This window comes from Ambystoma mexicanum, chromosome 8 (genome assembly GCF_040938575.1).
Source record: "Ambystoma mexicanum isolate Mex_15411 chromosome 8, UKY_AmexF1_1, whole genome shotgun sequence".
Classification (NCBI taxonomy): domain Eukaryota; kingdom Metazoa; phylum Chordata; class Amphibia; order Caudata; family Ambystomatidae; genus Ambystoma; species Ambystoma mexicanum.
Genome location: NC_090929.1, coordinates 80,473,760 through 80,495,730, shown reverse-complemented (window position 1 = coordinate 80,495,730; position 21,971 = coordinate 80,473,760). Strand labels below are relative to the sequence as shown.

Here is a 21,971-nt window from a genome sequence, read left to right as displayed (position 1 = left end):
CCCTTTTGGGTGCATGGCTGAAGGCTGTAGGCCACACACCGAAGAGTGTAGACCCTGCCCACAAGCACTGCAGGACATCACTTTCATACATCACAGCCATACATTCGATTATGTATCTGGTAGGTGTGACCAGGGCCTAGAGTCCTGAGTACGAAATTAGTACATGGTCCACTTACAATGTTTCATTGTATGGGTGTGTTAATGATGTATAAGCGACCATGGATGTAATATGCTGTGCTGGTTGTGGCCAGGGCCTAGAGTCTTGGGTGCAGGGCCGTAGGCTGTAGGCCTTACTGCCAAGACTCTAGGCCCTGGCCACAACCACTGCTGCATGTTGCAGCAATGGATACACCTGTAGTATTGCTTATGGATCAGGTGGTTGTGGAGAGTGTGTAGAGAGTTGGGTGCATGGCCAAAGGCCATGCACCCAACAACACATTTGTAAGCACTAAACTTATAAGCTACTGCACACCCATATATACCAATATCTAAGGACAAAAAAATAAGACTCTATACTAAGGCCTCATCCACTGTAGCATACCACAACTATAGATACACCCGTAGTATCGCCCATCACTCATGTGGCTGTGGGGAGGGCGTGCAGTTATAGGTGCATAGCCAAAGGCCATGCACCCAACAGCACATTTGTACGTAGTGTAGTTACACGACCCAAAGGGTGTGATATGGTGTGGTACTACATCACTCTACTGGCTGTGGGGAGGGGCAGCAGTCATGGGTGCATGGCCGACGGCCATGCACCCAACAGCTCGTACTGTACTTACAAGCTACAATGGGTGTGATCTATGTTGGTTTTGTTGTTGTTTGCTATGCATAGGAACTCATGTAAATCTTCCCATGCATATTCTGCATATTCTGCACAACTTAGTGTCACAAACCAAGTCGGTGGTCCAAGGTTTCTGATCATACAACGTACGTCTCCGTGCCATCAGAACCAGTACTCTTTTGTACCACGCATGTTTGCAAACAGATTTGTTATACTTGATTGTAAAACCTCATCTTTTTCCTGTACTCTTTGTATTAATTGCATAGCTGACATATTTTGAAAGTGGGTTCCAGATTTCAAAAAGTGTGGAACTCCGTAACATAGCGTTGCTAGTTCACTTTCAAAGAGTAGGTGGAATATGTACTCCACATTTTGTCTAAATTTGGGATCTTGCTAATACATTCGTAATGAGCGGTATTCTGATGCCGTAATCTGAGTGGGTCTATCATCGTATCTTCCACCTTTGCCAGTAGGAAATAGCAGTGGAAAAGCACATGCTTTTATACTTTTTTCCCATATACTCATTGGTGAACCTTTGGTTTGTCGCATTTGGTTATTTTCTAGTGCATCATCTATGCTTTCATTGGAATGCAATGGATGAATTGTGTACTGGTCCAAAAGAGTGCATACTGCAGCAGGATCCAGAAGTTCGAATTGTCCAGTTTCTGATGGCTCTTGGATTATTTCAGGTGGTTCCCTTAAGTTTTCTTCAATATTTATTTCCTTGTAGTATTTGTTATTGTCTTTCAGATATTGCAAGGCTTGTCTAACTTTATGTAAGTCCACCAGTTGTTGCCAAATTATTTTATCCTTTGTTGGTACACCATTTACCAAGACAATTAAAGAATGCTCTATTGATCGTTGCACTCCTAGAGTGTGGACATTTTCGGTTAGATCTAATGGCAAATAAATTACTTTGCCACAAATGCCTTTCACCAAATCAGAGGGAGGTAATGTTGCTGTTTTTGGGTGAAGGCGTATAATTGCTTGAAATGGGTGAACTGTTTCAGTTATGATGCTCTCATACAAATTGAGTTGTTGCAGGGTTTTTGGTAGTGGGAACAATTCCAAATTATTTGTAATAGCACGTGAAGGAGTTTGGTTGTTGTCTAGTTTTTTTTGTGCAGTAACTGCAACATATTAGGGGTTCTCTTATTTCATATTTCAGATGGCCGGTCAAGTGGCACAGTGAGTAGAGCGCTCTCTTTGACATCTGTGCAGAGCCTGCTAACGCAGGTTCGAATCCCGGCAGGGCCAAACTCAGCCTTTCATCCTTCCGAGATCGATAAATGAGCACCGCACACCGTGGGTAATAATAAGCAGCGCTCAGATACCCGAGGGTTCGTAGCGCTATATAAAATGCGAAATTATTATTATTATTAATTAATTAATTATTATATTTGTTTTCTGCTAAAAGGTAGAGAGCTAATTGAAACCATTTGGAATCTTCATTGTCTTCTATTTTGTATGCTTTGTCTACATTTTTTGTGTCCCTTTTGTAAAACGTTATGTGGCAACACACACACACATGGTTTGGTACTTCAGCCGATGCACTTTTAAATTTTAGTATTTATTTTTTGTATGTGTGTAATAGAAGGTTGCTATGTGCAGCATTGTTGGTAGTGTGTTCTAAAACTATTGCATTTTGTAAGTGGCTTTCACTTCCAAAATATTTTCTCTGGATACGGTCAATTTCTTCTTGTAGGTATTTGGGTGTACCATGCAGAAGAGTGTTATTTAAGTTGCCTAATTCTGAAGCTGGACTTTTAGCATAGTATATTTTATACACTAGATTTCTTACATTTGAATGATGTATTGATATCCTTTTGATATCATGAAGGTCCATAAATGCAGGATAATGAATGTCCTTGCAGTCCTGCGGATTTGCGCACTGGACAGATATCCATATTTTGCAGCACTTTGATTTTCATTTTGTCTTTACCTTTTACATACTGATCGAGGAACTGACGTAAAGATTTTAAAGATTTGTTAGGAATGGCACACATTGATGTGCACGGCCATTTGTATACTGGACGGTCTGGTTGTCAAATCGAGAGGTAATTCTGAGTTTTCAGGGGATACTTTTCTAAGCACTGTTTCTTGTTCCATGATGGTATTATTGATTTTTTCATACCCTCGTCCACTGCGACGGATGGCAATTGTGTTTGTTTGATTTTGTTTGTATGCTTCTTCATTAAAATATGGTTCTGTGGTTGTCGTGTGACTCCATTCACCTCCACAAATATGTAAGAAGTTATTTTTGTTCACATTCTGTTTATTGATAAGTTTCTTTTGTAGTTTGGTACTTAGTTTTGTTAGTGATTTCATTCTATTTAACACTAATATGAACAGCTTCCTTTTGAGAAGGATTGCATTGTCCACGAGAGCTTGTAGGATGCATTTTCTACGGTTGAGGATGATTTCGGTCCTGTTCTTATTAGATTCTGAAGGACTCTGTGACAAAACATTTTTGCTAAAATACTTTTTTTACTATGGGTTCTTGTTACTATATCAGGATTAATAGGAGCATTGTTAGCAGTACTGGTAGCCGATTTTTTTTTTTTGTGAAGAGTTTTGTGTTTCAGGCTACATTTTGATGGAGGAGGTAAAGTTTCAGTAGTTGAAGTTTCCTTTGTTTTCCGAAACGACTGTATTAGCTGTTTTGTTCCAACGTTCTCTACAAACTCTGCTACAGATGGATGCTTAGGTTGGACACTTTTATTTTTATTTGCTCTACTTCTGCGTTCCTTTCTACAGACTTACTTTTTGGTAGGCATTCTTTCGGGTCTGTTGAAAAAAAGAAGGCATGGTTTGGTCTGTTGTACAATGTATGTGTGCTGTGTGTGTTACGTTCACCTGGTATCCACGGGGACGCCACCCAGCCAGTTGGTCGTTGGTGCCCTTCTCACTGATTCCCTAGGGTGGTTCTCGGTGTCGATGGGATCCCGCCTGGAAATGAAGTCTATATTGGGACTGGGCGACCAAGGTAAGTTTTTCCCCCACCTCCCTTGTGTTTCCAGCCCCTCCAGGTTCTCCTCTCACCCGATTGTCGGAATTGGTGGGCTCTCCGTCCTGCTCTCTGGGCAGGGGCGCGTTGTCTTTTGTGGGGGCGGGCGGTCCAGTTACTTCACTGACTACGGCTCTTGTAGTGTCTTTCAGGTAGGTCTTATTGCAATTGATGACGTTATTCTTGCATGCCTTTTCGCTGTTCTGAAATGTCTCTTTTTATCTCCCTTAGGTGCGCAGAGTGTCTTCTTGGGGAACTGGGTAGGCTGGTTCTCACCGGTAGATGTTGGCGCGCAATAGCGCTATTATGTGGTAAGAAGGCGCTTTGCGTAGCGCAGCAATGTCTTGTCCTCACTGGCCTGTGCTTTTCTCTTTTTCGTAGGTCGCGGTGAGTCTCGCGGTGAGTCCCCGGCGCAGATGGAGTTCCGGAGCTATGCCGGCCGAAAAGCAACCAACCAGGTAAGTCTTTAAGCGCTTTGTGGTTGCAATGTCTCTACTACCTCCTTTTATGATGACTTTCTCCTTTTCTCAGGTTCCTCGATCCGGGCAGCAAACTCTTCCAACTGAGCTGACCAGGAGCTGTGAGCACTGAAGGTTGATGATTGCAGGTAAGATTCTGCTGCTAACAATGTTCTTTGTTTTATGCAGGTCCAGAATTCGCCAGGCTCGTGATAACGCTGGACACGGTGAGCGTCCCGTTGCTAGAAGCAAAGTAACGCGAAGCGTGTTGTCTTGTTCGGGTGTGGTTTAAATAGCCACTGCAAAGTAGTCCAGGTAAAGTAGTCCTTAGGCTACCACACCCAAAACACTATACCGCATAGCTTGGTTCTAGGAATCAAGCTATGTGCATGCCTCCATGTTGGCTGAAAGTCTAAATAAAGTAGTTCCCCAAGCAGATGTCTTTCCTTATTTATGAGCCTGGCGCCAAAGGTGCCAGGACTGGCCCCAAGAGGGCCTGAGAAGTGGATGCCAGGCCTTATTAGTGATCCGAGCTCTGATTCCACCTGGCCAATGGGCTTGCCAGTGGGGATCAGGGCTGAGGGTTGTGACAGCACTCCCCTCCCCCCCCCCAAGCTCCCTCCCATGGTGTGTCTCCTGCTGGCCCAGGTTTGGTTGGGAAGTTCTGATGAAATTTCTTGATCAGACGTGGTGCATGGATGTTCTCACTGGGTTCCCAGGATCTATCTTGAGGCCCAAATCCCTTCCAGTCGACGAGATAATACAACTTGGCTCTAGAGTACTTAGAGTCCAGGATGCCTTTGACTTCGAATTCTGGTTCTCCATCAATTAGTATAGGTTGAGGTGGTGTCTTGATTCGTGTACCGGGTTGCATTGGTTTTAAGAGGGACACATGGAATTCCAGGTGGATTTGTAGATTAGGTGGTAAGTCCAATTTAACGGCTGCTGGGTTGATAATTACCTTGATGGTATAGGGTCCCAAATATTGAGGAAGGAATGTCCGGGTCCCTTTGATGGGTATGTATTTGGCGGCTAGCCAAACCTGGTCTCCTACTTGGTAGTCTGGGGCCTTTTTCCGATGCTGGTCGGCGAAGTGCTTTTGTTTTTCTTTAGCATGAATAAGATGTTCCTTCGCCTTTCTGAACGCCTGAGTGATGGTTGTATGAAGAGTTTTTACTGCAGGCATTTCCAAGCTGGCAGGAAGGTCAAGTTCTGATGTACGTGGATGTCTGCCATACAAGGTGTAAAAAGGTGTTTGTCCCGTGCTAGAATGTACGGAATTGTTATATGCGTACTCGGCTATCCACAGTAAGTCCTTCCAATCTCTCAATTCATGGTGCAGCATACACCGTAAATACTGCTCAAGGGTCTGGTTGGTCCTCTCGGTTTGGCCGTCCGTCTGGGGGTGGTGACTGGTGGATAGCCGGATGTCAATCTGTGCCATTGCACAACATTTTCTCCAAAAACTGGATACAAATTGGCTGCCTCGATCGGAGACCAGAATTGATGGAAAGCCATGCAGCTTGACAATGTTTTCCAAAAATACTTCTGCTAGGGTGGATGCGTCTGGGAGGCCCTTGAGAGGAATAAAATGTGCCATCTTTGAGAACAAATCCATGACTACAAGAATGGTATTAAAGCCTTGACCCGGTGGCAGATCAGTGATGAAGTTGAGGGAAAGAGTATGCCATGGAGCGGGAGGGATGTTCAGTGGTTGTAGGAGACCCGATGGTTTCTGTTTCTGTGATTTATTTTGTGCACAGACGCCACAGGACTAAACATACTGGGCAATGTCCTTACGCCAGGTAGGCCACCAAAAGTTCTTTTTCACCTTAGGCTAAGGTTTGAGCGATTCCAGGGTGTCCTTCGATCAGAGAGTCATGATAAACTGAAATGATATGCTGTTGTAACTCCTTCTCGGGTACATATAGCCGGTCCCTAAAAAAAAAGGTAACTGATCCTTGATGCAATATTGCTCTCCTTGAGTTTGCCATGCGAGGAAAGCATCCGGGTTCATTGACTGTCGAATTTTGTTTCGTAATTCGGCTTGTGATAAAGTTGTTGTGATACCCACAAGTTTGTTTTCAGGTATGATGGGTACCGGGTCTGGCGTTGTATACACTGTTTCATCGACATTGAACAGCCAAAGCCCAGTCTTCACGCCAGTTACGGTGGGCTATTCGAGATAAGGTGTCAGCTTTCCCATTCTTGACCCCTAGAATTCTTGATTCTCGAAAGGTGATCACGTAGTCATATTCGGCAAAGAAGAGGGCCCACCGTAACTGGCTTGAAGACTGGGCTTTGGCTGTTTTGAGATATTGCAGGTTCCGGTGGTCTGTGATCACAGTAATGGTGTGTCTAGCTCCTAGAAGATAGTGTCGCCACGCCTTGAAAACGGACTTGATGGCTAGGAGTTCTTTGTCCGTAATAGCGTAATTAATTTCCGGTGGTGAGAACTTTTTTGACCAGAAGGCCACAGGATGTAGCTGGCCAGTTTCTGGGTCCCTTTGTGAAAGGACCGCTCCTATTGCCATACTGGAAGCATCAGTTTCAACAACATAAGGGAGGTCTGGACGAGGGTGCCGCAGTATTGGAGCGGAGGTGAACCTTTGTTTCAGTTCCTAAAAGGCTTTTTCTGCTTCCTCAGTCCAAGCAAACTTTGTATTGCTTTTTCGTAGCATTACTGTGATCGGGTGCACAACCTGAGAGAAGTCTGGGATGAACCGGCGGTATAAGTTCGCAAAGTCTAGCATGCTCTGTATCCCCTTCAGAGATGTTGGTGATGGCCATTTTAGAATAGCGTCAACCTTATGTACGTCCATTCTGATGCCTTTCGGCGAAAGGATGAAACCAAGGAATTCTACTTCGGTGACATGAAAAAACATTTCTCCAGCTTTGCATACAAACAATGTTGGCGGAGTTTGGTGAGGACTGAACGAACATGCCTGATATGATCTTGTTTTGAGGCTGAGTAGACCAAGATGTCATCAATGTACACTAAGGCGCAAACATCAATCAGTTCTCTCAAGACATCATTCATGAAATATTGAAACGCTGCGGGAGCGTTGCATAAGCCAAAAGGCATGACTTGATATTAAAACAAGCCATATTTGGTACGGAAAGCGGTTTTCCACTCATCTCCGCTTCTGACCCGGACCAGGTGGTATGCTCCCCGAAGGTCTAATTTGGTATAGATCTGGGCATCTTTGACTTGGTCTAGCATTTCCGGGATAAGAGGCAAGGGGTAGCGGTTCTTCACGGTTATCTGGTTTATTGCGCAGTAATCAATACAGGTCCTCAAGTCCCCTTCCTTTTTCGGTACGAAGAACAAAGGACTGGCTGCTGGGGACTTAGATGGGCGGATAAATCCGTTTGCAAGGTACTGGTCCAAATAAGATTTTAGGTGAAGATTTTCTGGTTCGGTGAGAGCGTAGATCCTGCCGCAAGGGATTTGTGCCCCAGGAATAAAGTCAATTTGACAGTCATAAGGCCTATGCGGTGGCAATGTGTTAGCCTGGTCTTTTTCGAATATGTCCAGAAAGTCACGATATTCATCTGGCAAAGTATTAGTTACCCATAGGGTAGAGGCTCTAGTACTGGAAGTCTTGGAGACACAGGAATCGGGTTCCGGGTCAGGAGAGTAGCAAGCCAGGGAGCAGTTGCTGGAGAAGGTTAATTTCCGTGCCCGCCAGTCTATCAAAGGGTTGTGAGCAACCAACCATGGCATCCCTAGTATCATCAGCCGGAACTGAGGTGCCTTAATAAGGTCGAACGAAATACACTCCCGATGTCTATCCTGGCACAGCAAGGTTACTGCAGCTGTGTACTGGGTTACTGGTCCGGAGGCGATTTCTGTTCCATCCACGGTAGTCACCTTGTCCCTGGTAGACTTAGAACACAAAGGGAGCCCCATCTCTGCTGCCAACTCTTGATCTATATAGTTCCCAACTGCTCCGCTGTCGATCTATGCTTCTAAGGCATGCATCTTTGACGATTGTTGGTGGTTTATTAAGATCACTGGTATCGCAAAGTGTGAGTTCAGTGGCTCTTTCTCATCACTCGACAAACTGACCTCTACAGTTGCCGAGCTTGGTAGTTTTCCGATTCCTTAACTTCATCCTTTTCTGTGGCCCCGACTGTCCTCCTTGGGGGTTTTATTGGGCAGTCTTTCAGAAAGTGTCCTGGTTTTCCACAATACAAACTAAGTTGCTGTTGTCTTCTTTTATCCCGCTCTTGTTTTGTTAATGAAGGTCGTATCCCTCCAATCTGCATGTGTTCTGCGGTGCTGTCTGGCACCCGTGGTGCATTGTCTCTAGGCCGAACATAAACTACTCGAGAGTCTGCTTTGGACCGGTCTGCTTTTCGGTCCTGCAACCGATGGTCTAGCTGCACGACCAGATTTATGAATTCGGTACAGTCTCTGGGGGGGGGGATCAACTACCTGGGCCAAGACGTCCTTTAATTCGCCTCGTAAGCCTTGATGGAATAACGTGGTTCTTTTGTTTTCTGGCCACCCAGCTTCAGCAACTAGTCTGTTGAAAGTCGCTATGTTTGTTAACAAGTCTTGGTTCCCCTGCTGGAGGGATAAGAGTTTGTTATCCACTGCTTGTTCCTGGGTATGGCGAGCAAACAGTTTTTCATTTCTCTCTGGAACCCCCCATAGTCCTGTAACAATGGATCATTATGGGTCACCAACGGCACCGACCAATCCGCTGCGCTTCCACTCAAGTATGATAGGATGAAAGCTACCCGAGCTTGGTCATTTGGAAATGCCCCAGGGCGACAAAGGAAATGAAGGTGACACTGATTTATGAATGCTGCATACTTCTGTGGGTCGCCCGAAAACCTTTCTGGTGGTGCCAGGAGAACTAACTGTTCCAGGCAGCGTGATCTGTACTGGTGTGGGGGTATAAGATGGTGAGATAGGATTTTGCATCGGTGGATTCCCCCCAGGCAGAGGAGTCTGACCTGCTTGCGATTGCAAGATTTGTCTGCCGATTTCGTCGGTGCGCTCCTTGGTCACTATTAGGTCTCTCCGGAGTGCATTAGTCTCTTGTCGAGCTGAATGAACCTCAGCACGAAGGTCCCCCAAAAATTGTGCTAATTGGTCGATTTCTGAAGTTTCCATGGTGCCCAGATGGATTATTTATGTGAGGCTTCGCGTTCTGTTACGCTCACCTGGTATCCACAAGGACGCCACCCAGCCAGTTGGTCGTTGGTGCCCTTCTCACTGATTCCCTGGTGTGGTTCTCGGTGTCGATGGGATCCCGCCTGGAATTGAAGTCTATATTAGGACTGGGCGACCAAGGTAAGTTTTTTTTTTTTCTTCCCCCACCTCCCGTGTGTTTCCAGCTCATCCAGGTTCTCCTCTCACCTGATTGTCGGAATTGGTGGGCTCTCCATCCTGCTCTCTGGGCAGGGGCGCGTTGTCTTTTGTGGGCGCGGACGGTACAGTTACTTCACTGACTGCGGCCCTTGTAGTGTCTTTCAGGTAGGTCTTATTGCAATTGATGACGTTATTATTCTTGCATGCCTTTTCGCTGTTCTAAAATGTCTCTTTTTATCTCCCTGAGGTGCGCGGAGTGTTCGCTTGGGGAACTGGGTGGGCTGGTTCTCACCGGTAGATGATGGCGCGCAATAACGCTATGATGCGGTAAGAAGGTGCTTTGCGTAGCGCAGTGATGTCTTGTCCTCACTGACCTGTGCTTTTCTCTTTTTCGTAGGTCGCGGTGAGTCCCCAGCACAGATGGAGTTCCGGAGCTATGCAGGCCGAAAAGCAACCAACCAGGTAAGTCTTTAAGTGCTTTGTGGTTGCAATGTCTCTACTACCTACTTTTATGATGTCTTTCTCCTTTTCTCAGGTTCTTCGATCCGGGCGGCGAACTCTTCCAACTGAGCTGCCCAGGAGCTGCGAGCAGTGAAGGATGATGATTGCAGGTAAGATTCTGCTGCTAACGATGTTCTTTGTTTTCTGCAGGTCCCGAATTCGCCAGGCTCGTGATAACGCTGGACACGGTGAGCGTCACGTTGCTAGTAGCAAACTAACGCGAAGCGTGTTGTCTTGTTCGGGTGTGGTTTAAATAGCCCCTGCAAAGTAGTCCAGGTAAAGTAGTCCCTAGGCCACCACACCCAAAACACTATACCGCATAGCTTGGTTCTAGGAATCAAGCTATGTGGGTGCCTCCATGTTGTCTGACAGTCTAAATAAAGTAGTTCCCCAAGCAGATGTCTTTCCTTATTTATGAGCCTGGCGCCAAAGGCACCAGGACTGACCCCAAGAGGGCCTGAGAAGTGGATGCCAGGCCTTATTAGTGATCCGAGCTTTCATTCCACCTGGCCAATGGGCTTGCCAGTGGGGATCAGGGCTGAGGGTCGTGACAGTGTGCATGCGTACATGCGTTTGATGGGGAAACTCTTTGTGGTCGTGTGGCAATGTACATTGGCCTCTTACAATGATTTGGGAAGGCTATTTCTCTGTTTGTATACTAATACAATGTGCTTCAGATGAGAGTACACAGTGGCTTAGTGGTGAGGAGAAGCACTAACAGTAAACGTAATGGCATAAAATTAAAACCGCTATTTGTTTTCTAGTACTAACATTCTGAGGATTTTGTATGTTATTTGCATTCCAAACACACAGGGATTTGTGAGCCATTCTGCCTGTTATTCTTAATTTAATCAATGGGGATTTGTGGGTAGAATGGTTCAGAAATCAATGTGTGGTTTGATGCACAAATTAAATAAATAACCCACACAGTCTCTTTGAGTAATAGTGAGAATATAAAGGTAGTACTGTACATACTTTTTTTAGCGGAATGACCAGGTTTCTTCGGATATGTCGTTTGCAGTATAGATGCTGTTGATTTTCAGGAGAGTAGTTTTCAGTACGATTGTAAAAAAAAAATGATTAACTTTGTGTGCTTAAAGCAGTGATGTTACTATACACGTTACATTTGCATCTTTTATCGGAGTATTCTCCTTTCATATTTCAACACAGTGCATGTGTACATTTCACTTCACTATGTGCTACCTCTGTATGTTATTTGCAGTATCTTAGTTGCACGTGGTTCAGAAATTAGTACAATTTTTAGGTTATGAAAATGCCTTGCTTTTTTAAAGCTGTATTACATATAGCAGAGAGGTTTGTAAGCGATCGGTCATTATAGTAGATGGGAATAATTCCTCTACTTTCATATTATAAGTACGATTCTGAAAAATCGGGAGACCCTCAGTGGGAGATGTCACCACAGCAATCGGGAGCGTTTATTTTTCTCATACAATCGCATTGCAAGTAGCATTAATGTAGGCGGTACACGTTACAAAATTCAGACATTTTCTAATGGACAATAGAGTTTCGTGCTCAATAGGGATAGTTGTGACGTATGTACAGGTTATGCGAGAGACAGTAAAAAGTAGTGTGGTTTGTCAATGAAAAATCGGATATCTTGCACATAAAGGGGGAGCGTTGGCATGTATTGCCTATGCAGATTTATTGGCATTAATTTGTTTAAATTAAATGAAATCATAAGGGTTGCAAATGTTCTCTGATTAAAATATGCATACCTGTACTTTATACTCATGCATGTGCGCATGCATGGGGATGTACGTAGAAATCCGCGACACTTGCACAGTAGTTTTTGAAGTAGGTGCTTTGCAATGATATGCAACTTCCCTTCAGAGTCATCGATAGTACATTTGAAGTGCGAAATGTTGATGACGGAGTTAGATTTAGCTATGTTGATTGTGATTGGTGGATGGCTGTGTGACTGCTTAGTTCTGTCCAATGAGGGAATGGATTCGCGACTGATGTGGAAAGGGTAGAAGGACTGGGTAAGAGTTAGGTGCTGCACGTAGACAATGCTTGTCCGCGGGTAGGGCGTGTCACATACGGGTTTCTACAGCAAATCCACCATGGAAAGTGGACTGTAGGCATCAGCCAACTAGATGTTCACATTGCTCTTTTGTGTCGAAAGACGGTGCGTATACTGAAGTTGGCAGAGGTGCAGAGGGTCAGGGCTTTGGTGCTTGGAGATATTTGTGTCCATGGTTTACAGCACTATGCTGAGAGTAGGCATGTGGCACACCATTTCGATGTGAGAGAAGTGGAGGTGGTGTGGAGCACTGAGAGTGATCGCAATGTTGAGGCAATTGTGGAAGTTTGCCGACACATGCGTACGATGACCACTCTGCATGTGGTACTTTTGCACTACAGTGCTTGCCATTTGGGCTACATGACTTCCCGTACTTTGTTGAAAGATTTGGAACAGTTGGTTCAAGCTGTCATGAACATCTTTCCAACTACGAAAGTCATTTTTTCTGGTTTACTCCCTAGAGGAAAATGGGACAACAGTTCTCTTTTCTGTCCTGATCAAAATATTGGGAGGTGTATCATGAATCGCGGCATGCGTGCATTCATGTTACGAGCTGGTATGTTTTTCTGCAGCCACGATAACATTGTTCCCAGTAATGCAGATTATTTTGAATCAGATGGTGTTGCGTTATCTTCTTTGGGAAATGCCATGTTCTTTTGGAATGTAAGGCTTGATTTAGAGAAGGTTCTATAATGGTTGTAGGAGTAAAGCAAGAAAAATAAATAAAAAAACACAAAATAACAGGTGTCTGTAAAGCATCTGCCCAAAAACAAAAAAAAAACTGCTCTTTTGAGAGCCCACCTTAAAGGGGAATAATACTTAAATGTACAGTCGTCACGCTCTGATCCTGTACATGTCCATGGACATGGCAGTGGTTTGCAGGCGGCGCATGTTAACATGGGAAATTCTGGGGTGGAGACACATGCAAATGAGAATGAGTGGAGCTAGGGATTAGTCAGTAAAGTTCAGTGGGTGTGTTCTGAACGGACAGATTTAATGACACCGTCTTCTCCCTGACAGGAGGCCAGACAGCCATGGCTCTGTGTGCGCGCAAACAGATTATCTGGATTTTGGGAGACTCCTGGATACATTGGTTGAAGGTGCATGCAGAATGTTGCGGTCTATCTGCAGATCTTGGATTTCCTCATGTGGAAGTGCACTGGCATGGTGTGCGTGGAATGAGGTGGCTCGACTTGGTACTTCTCTGTGCTACTTTACAGAAAGAGCGTCATCCTGATATAATTATCATTCATTGTGGAGGAAACAGTTTAGGCCATGTCTCTGTAATTTCTTTGCAATTTGCAATGAAGGAAGGACTTGCGAAGATCATGGACATGTTTCCAAATTGCCAAATACTTTTTTCCTGTATTGCACAAAGACAAATATGGCTACTTTCTTCTGCATTTGGTCAACAGATGGAGAAAGCGAGGCGCAATGTAAATAAGGCTGTTTGTGCTTTTCTAAGAAAACATTTTGTTTCGCAGCCCTTTCATTTTTCTCAGAGATGGCGTCCATCTCACATATGCTGGCATCCAGATTTTTTTTCGCAATGTACAATCCGCATTGCAACCTTTTTTGGATTCACTGTAACCTATTTGACAATCCATTTTTTCAAATGCACAATTTTTGACGCACACAAAACGCCACCAAAAGGCTCTTTTCAGAGCCACCACTTACTCCCAGCGTACAGTCCATTGTTTTTGCTCCGCTTGCACCCTACATTTTTGTGTGTCCTACGACTGTCCGCTGACTTTTTCAAAAATGGGCAGAGGCCTACAACAGTCACTTGATAGTTCTATTGTTTAACTAAGAAAGGCGGCTCTGAAAAGAGCCCTTTTTAAAAAAAAAAAAAAAAAAATTGTCGTTTTTCACTTAACTGCTTTTAGGCACACAACACACTAGGAGAGGAGGGCAAGGGAGGGTAAGGAGGGGACACTAACCACTGGGATAAGAAGGGGCAGGTGGAGAAAGATATAGGGTGAGCTTTATTTGGGTAGGAGGCACTACGTGACCGTAGCCTCAAAAGCACTTCAAAAACTCTCCACCCTGCAGAGTACTGCATCGCAATACACACACAATATTGTCACCTTCGAAAGGTAAGGGTCAACAGCATCGCAAATAGCTTGTGAGGCAGCTAGGGGGATGCGCTCCCCCACAGGGGTGTCTCTTGTGGTGAGAGGATCGGACATGGAGGATGCTGTGGAGGAACTCAACCTACTACGTTCTTCACATGGCACCACCTTGCGAATGTCCACACTGTGGAACAAAGTTAGATGTCGTTTCATGGTTGTCGTACCAAAGCTGTACGTACCAGGTCTCCCGCGACTCAGCACCAATTGGCACTGGTTGCGCCTCACCAGGTTTGTGCGTGCTTTTGGTACGTTCCCATAAACGGAAAACAACTGCCACACCCACGACTCCCGGCGAGTGCTTGTAGTCCGGAGTTCCTCCACCTCATTCTCTTCTTCCTCTTCCTCCTCGATCTCTACATCCTCACCCGTATATCCCTCTGCAGGCCCTTGGGGAGGTGGTGGCGGTGGAGGGTTTGGGGGGGGTCCTGAGGCTAATGAAGCAACAGTACCCATGGATGCCATAACGATTACTTTCCTATTGGTCGCTACAGCAGTAAAGGCAACACAACTCAATGTGCTATAGCCAGAGGCACAATGAAGATGCAATCGGGGGTGTGGCCATTTATAGGGGTGGAGGGGTCCGGCTCACGACCATCTTCATCACTAAAAAGCATTCCAGAAACTTTGAACAATACGTGCACAGGTACAGCTATTGTATGGCAAATGTGAAATTATGATTTTATACTGTGCAATAATTTCCCTTTCTGTATATAACTTCTTTTGTAATGTTGCGGAAGCACACAAACTGTGCAAATTAGTCCACACGCTCAGCGTGGGTGCAGTCACATGATGACGTCCTGAACACATCCGCGAGGGAAATGAGTGCCCGCTGGACAGCAAATACAGAGTTACAAACGTGTGCATGCGCGCAAATGTCCTACTGACAGTGTTCGGTTCCTGCAACTAATTAAAAGTGCGACACAAGTGAGACGGACAGTTAGGGACAGGCGCAATGTTCGCTGTACTTATGAGTGTACTGCGCATGTGCAAGCATTATCTCATGGCTACAGACAGGTCCAGTGTGCTTAGGACACCTCTATTTTCTTTGACTATGAACATGCCGGCCACCGCCCCTGTTCTACGGACGTTTGCTTCTTGGATGCGGACGAGATGACATTTGTGATGTCATCTTTGATATCCTGGGTGTTAGACTTAGCAATGCACGTAGGTGGCGCGAGTTATGGTTGCTTAGCTTACCATAATTAGGGAATGTCAAGTGTTTTTCGTTTTTACAGTGAAGTATAATGTTCCTTTTAAGAAAGTTATTTTACTGAATATATATATATGTATATATATGGCAGTGAACAGAAACAAAGGGGCTAAACATGTGATGTCGTCAGTGATGTCACTGACGACATCACATGTTTAGCCCCTTTGTTTCTGTTCACTGCCATATATATCAATGACATTTTGTGATGCCATCTTTCATGTTCTGGGTGGTAGTGTTAGCAGTGTACAGTGGTGATGGCAGGTATAGTTGCTTAGCCTACCATAACTGGCGAATTTCAGGGGTTTTTCGGTTTTACTTTGAACCATAATGTGACGTTTGAAACGTTTTTTTAGTGAAGGGCACAGGTTTTTAGTAGGGCAACTTAACGTCCCTTTAACAAAGTTTTTTTTGAATTTTATATATATATATATATATATATATATATATATATATAAAAAAATATGTCCTTTCACCAGATTCTACGAAATGTAATGCTATGCTTCATCACCTGTGCCTTATCCTGCAACTTTTATGTAATCTTATTTTCCTGTTCTCTGTTGCGCCCTGTTACCTATGTGTTTTGCGCGCCATACTGAATAACTAAACAAACAAACAAACATGTAAATAGGCTGAAGGCTATCATCCCAAGAGTTGAAATCGCGGCACTGCACTTGGCTTCAGATGTTGAGGAAGAGGAGTCTTAACCTCTTCCTGACCTGTTCCAAAGCAGTCCTTCTGACAGCTCCATTGAGGGTGTCCAAGTGGCCCCTCACCTGACTTATGATCAACAAACTGAGGTAGATACTTTGCTTAGGCAGTTTTCCCCCTTGTTTTCACAGTCCCCTGGTTTGACACCTTGGTGCAAACATAACATGGACATAGGTGACAGTGTGCCTACCAAAAGTAGGGGATACAGAATGTCAGACAAAGTAAGGTCTTGCATTAAGACCGAGGTCAACAAGATGTTGGATCTTGGGCCGATTGAACCCTCCAGTAGTCCTTGGTCCAGCCCAGTGGTTTTGGTTCCAAAGGCAGGTACTTCTGAATTGAGGTTCTTTGTGGATTACAGGGCTCTGAATGCTGTCACCAAGACGGATGCACACCCCTTGCCTAGAACAGATGAGCTGGTGGATACTTTGGGTGCCTCCAAGTACCTCAGCACGTTTGACCTCACTGCAGGCTATTGGCAAATAGCCCTGGCAGAACATGCCAAGGAGAAGACCGCTTTCTCAACCCCTGAGGGTCTTTACCAGTTCAGGGTAATGCCTTTTGGGTTGAAAAATGCCCCTGCAACTTTCAAAAGGCTTGTGAATCATGTGTTGAATGGGTTGGATGAATTCTGTCTTGCATATCTGAATGATATAGCAGTTTTCAGTGCCACCTGGGAAAATCATGTGAAACACCTTAGGATTGTGTTACAGGCTCTTCAGAAGGCCCACTGGACCATAAAGGCCAGTAAGTGCCAGATTGGACAAGGATCAGTGCTCTACCTTGGACATGAAATAGGTGGAGGGAGGATACAGCCTCTACCCAGTAAAGTACAATCAGTACAAGACTGGCCTACCCCCACTACACAGACCCAAGTGAGAGCCTTTTTGGGAGTCACTGGGCACTTCAGAAATTTCATGGCAGACTATGGTACCATAGCTGTCCCTCTGACTGCTCTCACTACTCCAAAGAAACACAAGAAGGTAATTTGGTCTGAAGAGTGTGAGAAGGCCTTCAATGGCTTAAAAGACTCCTTGTGCCAGGCCCCTGTTCTCAGGGCCCCTGTTCTCAGGGCCCTTGATTACCAAAGGCCTTTTATTGTGCAGGCAGATGCCTCTGACACTGGGATAGGAGCTGTACTATCACAGGTAGATGAGAAGGGTAAGGAACACCCTATTGGCTTCATTAGTCGCCTGCTTAAGGACAAAGAGCACAGATGGTCCACCATAGAGAAAGAATGTTTCTCTGTTGTGTGGTCCCTAAGGAAGCTGAGGCCCTACCTCTATGGGACCCACTTCACTGTGCAAACTGACCATAAGCCCTTAAAGTGGCTAATGAACATGAAGGGAGAGAATCCAAAGTTGCTTATGTGGTCCATAAGTCTGCAAGGCTTTGATTTCACTATTGAGCATAGGCCAGGTGTCCAACATAGCAATGCTGATGGGTTGTCCAGAATGTTTAACCGACCTGAACAAGAGACTCATCCAGGGGTGGATTAGTTTCCCCTGTCCTTAGTCTGGGAGGAGCGAGTGTTAGGAAAGATTTCATCTGTGCATGTAATTTTACCTCCATGTGTCAACCCCCAAACATTTTGCTGCTGTTTAGACACCATTGACTGACTTTGCCAGAGAAGCACAGCCTTCAGCTGCACTCCTCTGGCCTTTCGCTCAATTTTTATGGGGAAACTGACATACCCTTAAGACAGTCAGTACTGGGAGACTTTGTTTCCCTTAGTCCTTTCCTCATGTTGCAACTTTTGTGCAACATGTAACAAGTGTGCAATGTATCCTACCATACAGCACACTTGGATCTCCAGTCATTTCCAAAGGCCCTAGATACTCTCGCTGGACTTTTTATGAACTGTGCAGATATGTCATGGACAGGACTGGTAGCAGCTATCGTTTCACATTCTTTTTAACCCTTTCCTGCCATGTTAACCGCGTTAACCGCGTTTGGCACGAATAGGTGGCCTGGCTCCAAAATGGCCATGCCACGAGGTTCTTTGTCCTGTCCTTTTGGCCATCTTGCCCCTTCACCTTCCCCAGGTCGAGTCGACCCGGGCCAGTCCTTATTTGGTCATGCATTTTCCCACGAATCCCAATGCTTTTGCGGGCTTCTGCATGCCTTGTGTGTGTGCCTCCAGGATGTGGGCTGGGATGTCTGGTCCCAATACACATCCTGTGTGCCAGAGAGTCTGGAGTGTCGTGAATGCCTGAGACCACCGTGGTCTGTGATTGGTCCACGTATGGAGTGTGTGTTTGTGAGCAGATCTCCCATTGGGTCCTCTCCATTTTGGCCCGAAGGAAACTTTGGATAAGAGGAGGCTGGAAACACCACTACCATGTCGATCTCCTGAGTTCACACTGAACAAAGGATAGTATCCAAGTATCCTGCAACTACGAAGCCGAGTCGAGGAACTGCTGGTGACCAGCTGGAAAGTTTGGCACCCGGAGCCCACTGTCGTCCCGTGGGACCCCTCTGCATCTGATCGTCCTAGAAGGTCTGCAAAGACGCTTCGACCCATTGGAATATTGGGACCAACTATTCTCGGCACCTCCACCAAACCCTGCAAGTAAGCCTTCTCGGAAGCGTCCCTGGGCCAACCAGTGGGTTTATGCAGGATCTTTGCTCAGTCTCCGCCGTCGTTTCGAGGAGGCCTTGGTATACTGCTAGCTCTGTGTCCACGGCACCCTCACACCGAATTTCGTACACTTGGCATTCCCAGGTCTGAAGTGAGACGACTGCGAACGGACCGGAGTATCTGCAGTTACTGTGTTGCCCTGCGGTGGCAACGTCCTTTGCAAGTCCGTTGCATCTGTGACCCTCTTGCCCCCGAAGCCTGCTGCAGTGACACTGGGGCGATTCATCCACCCGGAGTGAAGAAATCGCCACTGTCCCGTTTGGGAATTCTCGCTGGAACTCAGGAACTAAAAGGTGCCGAGCCGTCCTTTTTGCCGCCTTCGAACCTGCAACCGAATTGAACTAAACTGCCGAAGTTTGGGTCTCCTTGCCTTAGGGACCGGTGAGTAAACATTACCCCAACCGGTGGCCCCTAGCGCCAGAGCCAAACTTTACGCACAAGTGGCCCCTGGGGGCCCCTCTCCTGTCCACTGCTATTGTGAGATAGCGACTCCATCCCGCAATCTAGAATGGTCTCTGCCTTCAAGTGGAGGTCCTTTTAGAATAGTGGGAACTTATTCATCACCTTATCCACCTTCCCGAGCTGCTAGAGACCCCTGAAGAGACCCTGTTTTGCCCATTGGAACAACCGCATGTGCCTGCACTACATGTACTATTGAGCACAAGGCTCCCCTCTTCTTAGGGCTCAGACTGCCTCACAAGTTATGTGAATAATTGATGTCGAACTGGTTCTAAAGGTTAACTGCTCTGCCTGTTTCCTTCCCCTCTGGGTTGTCGACATATTTCGTGCAGTCACCCTTTTAGATCCTTCTGGTCTTGTGTATATATGCGTATGTATATGTATATGTGTATATATATATATATATATATATATAGTATATTGTATTGAGTGTGATGTATTGGTTTACTTAGTGTTACTGTGATTCTTTGCTATGGTCTTTATGTTACCAAGGCCTTGTAATAAATGTGTCTATATTTTTAATATAACACCTGTCTGAAGTAATTTGTAAGTATCCTTGCTCTGTGTGCTCATTGAGGTCCTTTAGTCACCCTCACCCCTCCTGAGACTTAGTCTTGACCGCCTGCCATGGCTACCCTGTTGGTCTGGCTTGTCCAGAGGTTACCCTGTTGCAAGAAACTAAGTTGGCCTTCTGAACCTCTACTCCTCCTGGACAGAGTTCAGAAATCCTTCTTAACAGCATTAAGTGAGATAGAAATTATAATGAGAGGAATAACCAGAGCCAGAATAGTAGAGTGAGAGGAAGGAGGGAAAGTAAACGACTAAGGTAGAGCGATAGTTGGAAGTACAAGCAGTAGTAAGGAATAGGAGCAGGAAGGGAAGTAAGATCGAAGGGTGGAGGTGGAAAGGGGGAGTGAGAGATTCGAGGGACAGTGACATAGGGTGAGGAGAACAGTTGTTGAGATCACTAGGGTAAAGGGTTAGGGTGAGAGGTTGTGAAAGGAGTGTGCATGAGTGATGCAGGGTGAAAGAAGGCACAATTCCCAGAGATTAACCAATGATGGCTGAGGGAAAGCTAGAGGTTCCCTAGGGAGTCGAGTAGCCATAGATTTAGGGCAAACACCTAAAGTATAGCGAAGAAAGACAGAGAGGTGTTATTGATCAATAGTGACTAACAGCCCGCTAGGGATGTCTGGTGCTTGGAAGTGGGTTCCAGGCCCGGAGAAGTTGAGAGAGGAAAGGGGCGGCCCTAGCGCCAATCATCCCCAGTCTCGTAGAGCCCAAAGAATCAAGAAAAGAAGCAGCCGTTCTGACTATTACGTTTTCAAATAAACACCCTTGCACTGTTCAGAAGAGTCAGCGTTGTTATTTGTGGCGTCACAGTTGCCACAATAAGTTCAAGAGCCGTGAGTAGTCATGTTATGAAAGGTTAGGTAATTAATGAAGTGAATCCATTTGGATCGTGCTTAGCGAATAAATTAGACCGACTGGTCATATATTGCTCAAGTCTTTGTACATGACAAATGATATTCCACCAACCTTTTACTGTAACATTTTGAAATTGTTTCCAATTTGCGGTAATCAATTTAATGGTGATAGCAATAAAAAGATAATATAAAATAAACAAAATATTAATTTCATCTCTATTAAATGCAGTACTACCCAGTAGGATATTTGTAAGAGACTGAGGGGATACTTGTTTTAAAAATGTTTCTCAAATGTTTCCATATATCCTGCCAAAACCCATGAAGTACATTCATAAAACATATGTTTAAAAGATACTGGGTCAACTTTTACAAGACAAACAGTTCCCATCTGACCAGTATGGTTTTTTATAATTCCAGAGGGATTATACATGCTCTATTCATAAAGAAAGAGACTTTGTGTGATGTTGGCCGGTGTGAATGTGAGTTTAATCTTAGACCACAACAACGACCAAGTATTATCATCAAACACCTCGCTATAATCCTGTGCCCAATGTACTTCGGATGCCCAGTTAACATCCGGTCCTCTAATATTCAGCAATACACTATACAATTTAGCAGCATTAACCCTTGAAGCTGGGACTAAATGTTGTAATCTAGTGGGATCAGGTACTAACTTGGTATCTAGGTCAAATTTGCGTTCTACTTGCATTTGAACAATGTTACTGGCCTCGTGTGACTATGAGTGTAATGTTTGGCACTGAATCTCCCAAACCCTGAAAAAAACTTAATTTGAAATGATTTTACAAGCCATTACTAAATGTATCATGAATCCGTTTGAAATTACTAATATTGAATGCACACTAATATCTTTTATTCCCAATATTAACATAATTATAATTATAAATGTTTTAGCCATCAGTTTGCCAGCACCTGATATTTTCAATCAAGTTCTGGATGGTGCTCATTGCCCGCAAACATCTTTTGGATCACTGCTTTATTTGAGCATTCATTTTAGTTGTTAGATCATTCTGAAGATGTGTAAAAACTCGTCCCTATAGGGAACCAATGAACTTCAGCAGCTCACATTTAAACAGTTTTCAAATTGTCTTACTTCCCAGTCTGATACCTAGTCACTGCTTCCTGTAGAATAGTGTGCCCCTTTAAAAGCTTGGGACTGAAATTCCCAGGTTTAGTTCTCAACACAGGAGACATTTGATCTACGCAATGTATTATGCATTTATGTCTACATTGTATTCCATGGAAAATGCCCTTTC

General features: G+C 44.9%; 1 protein-coding gene across 1 annotated transcript in view; it reads left to right on the top strand.

The window, feature by feature from the left end:
• The window catches only part of CCDC180 (coiled-coil domain containing 180), a 728,974-nt gene that overhangs the window by 73,207 nt on the left and 633,796 nt on the right, over window positions 1–21,971 (top strand). The gene's annotated exons all lie outside the window — the stretch shown is intronic.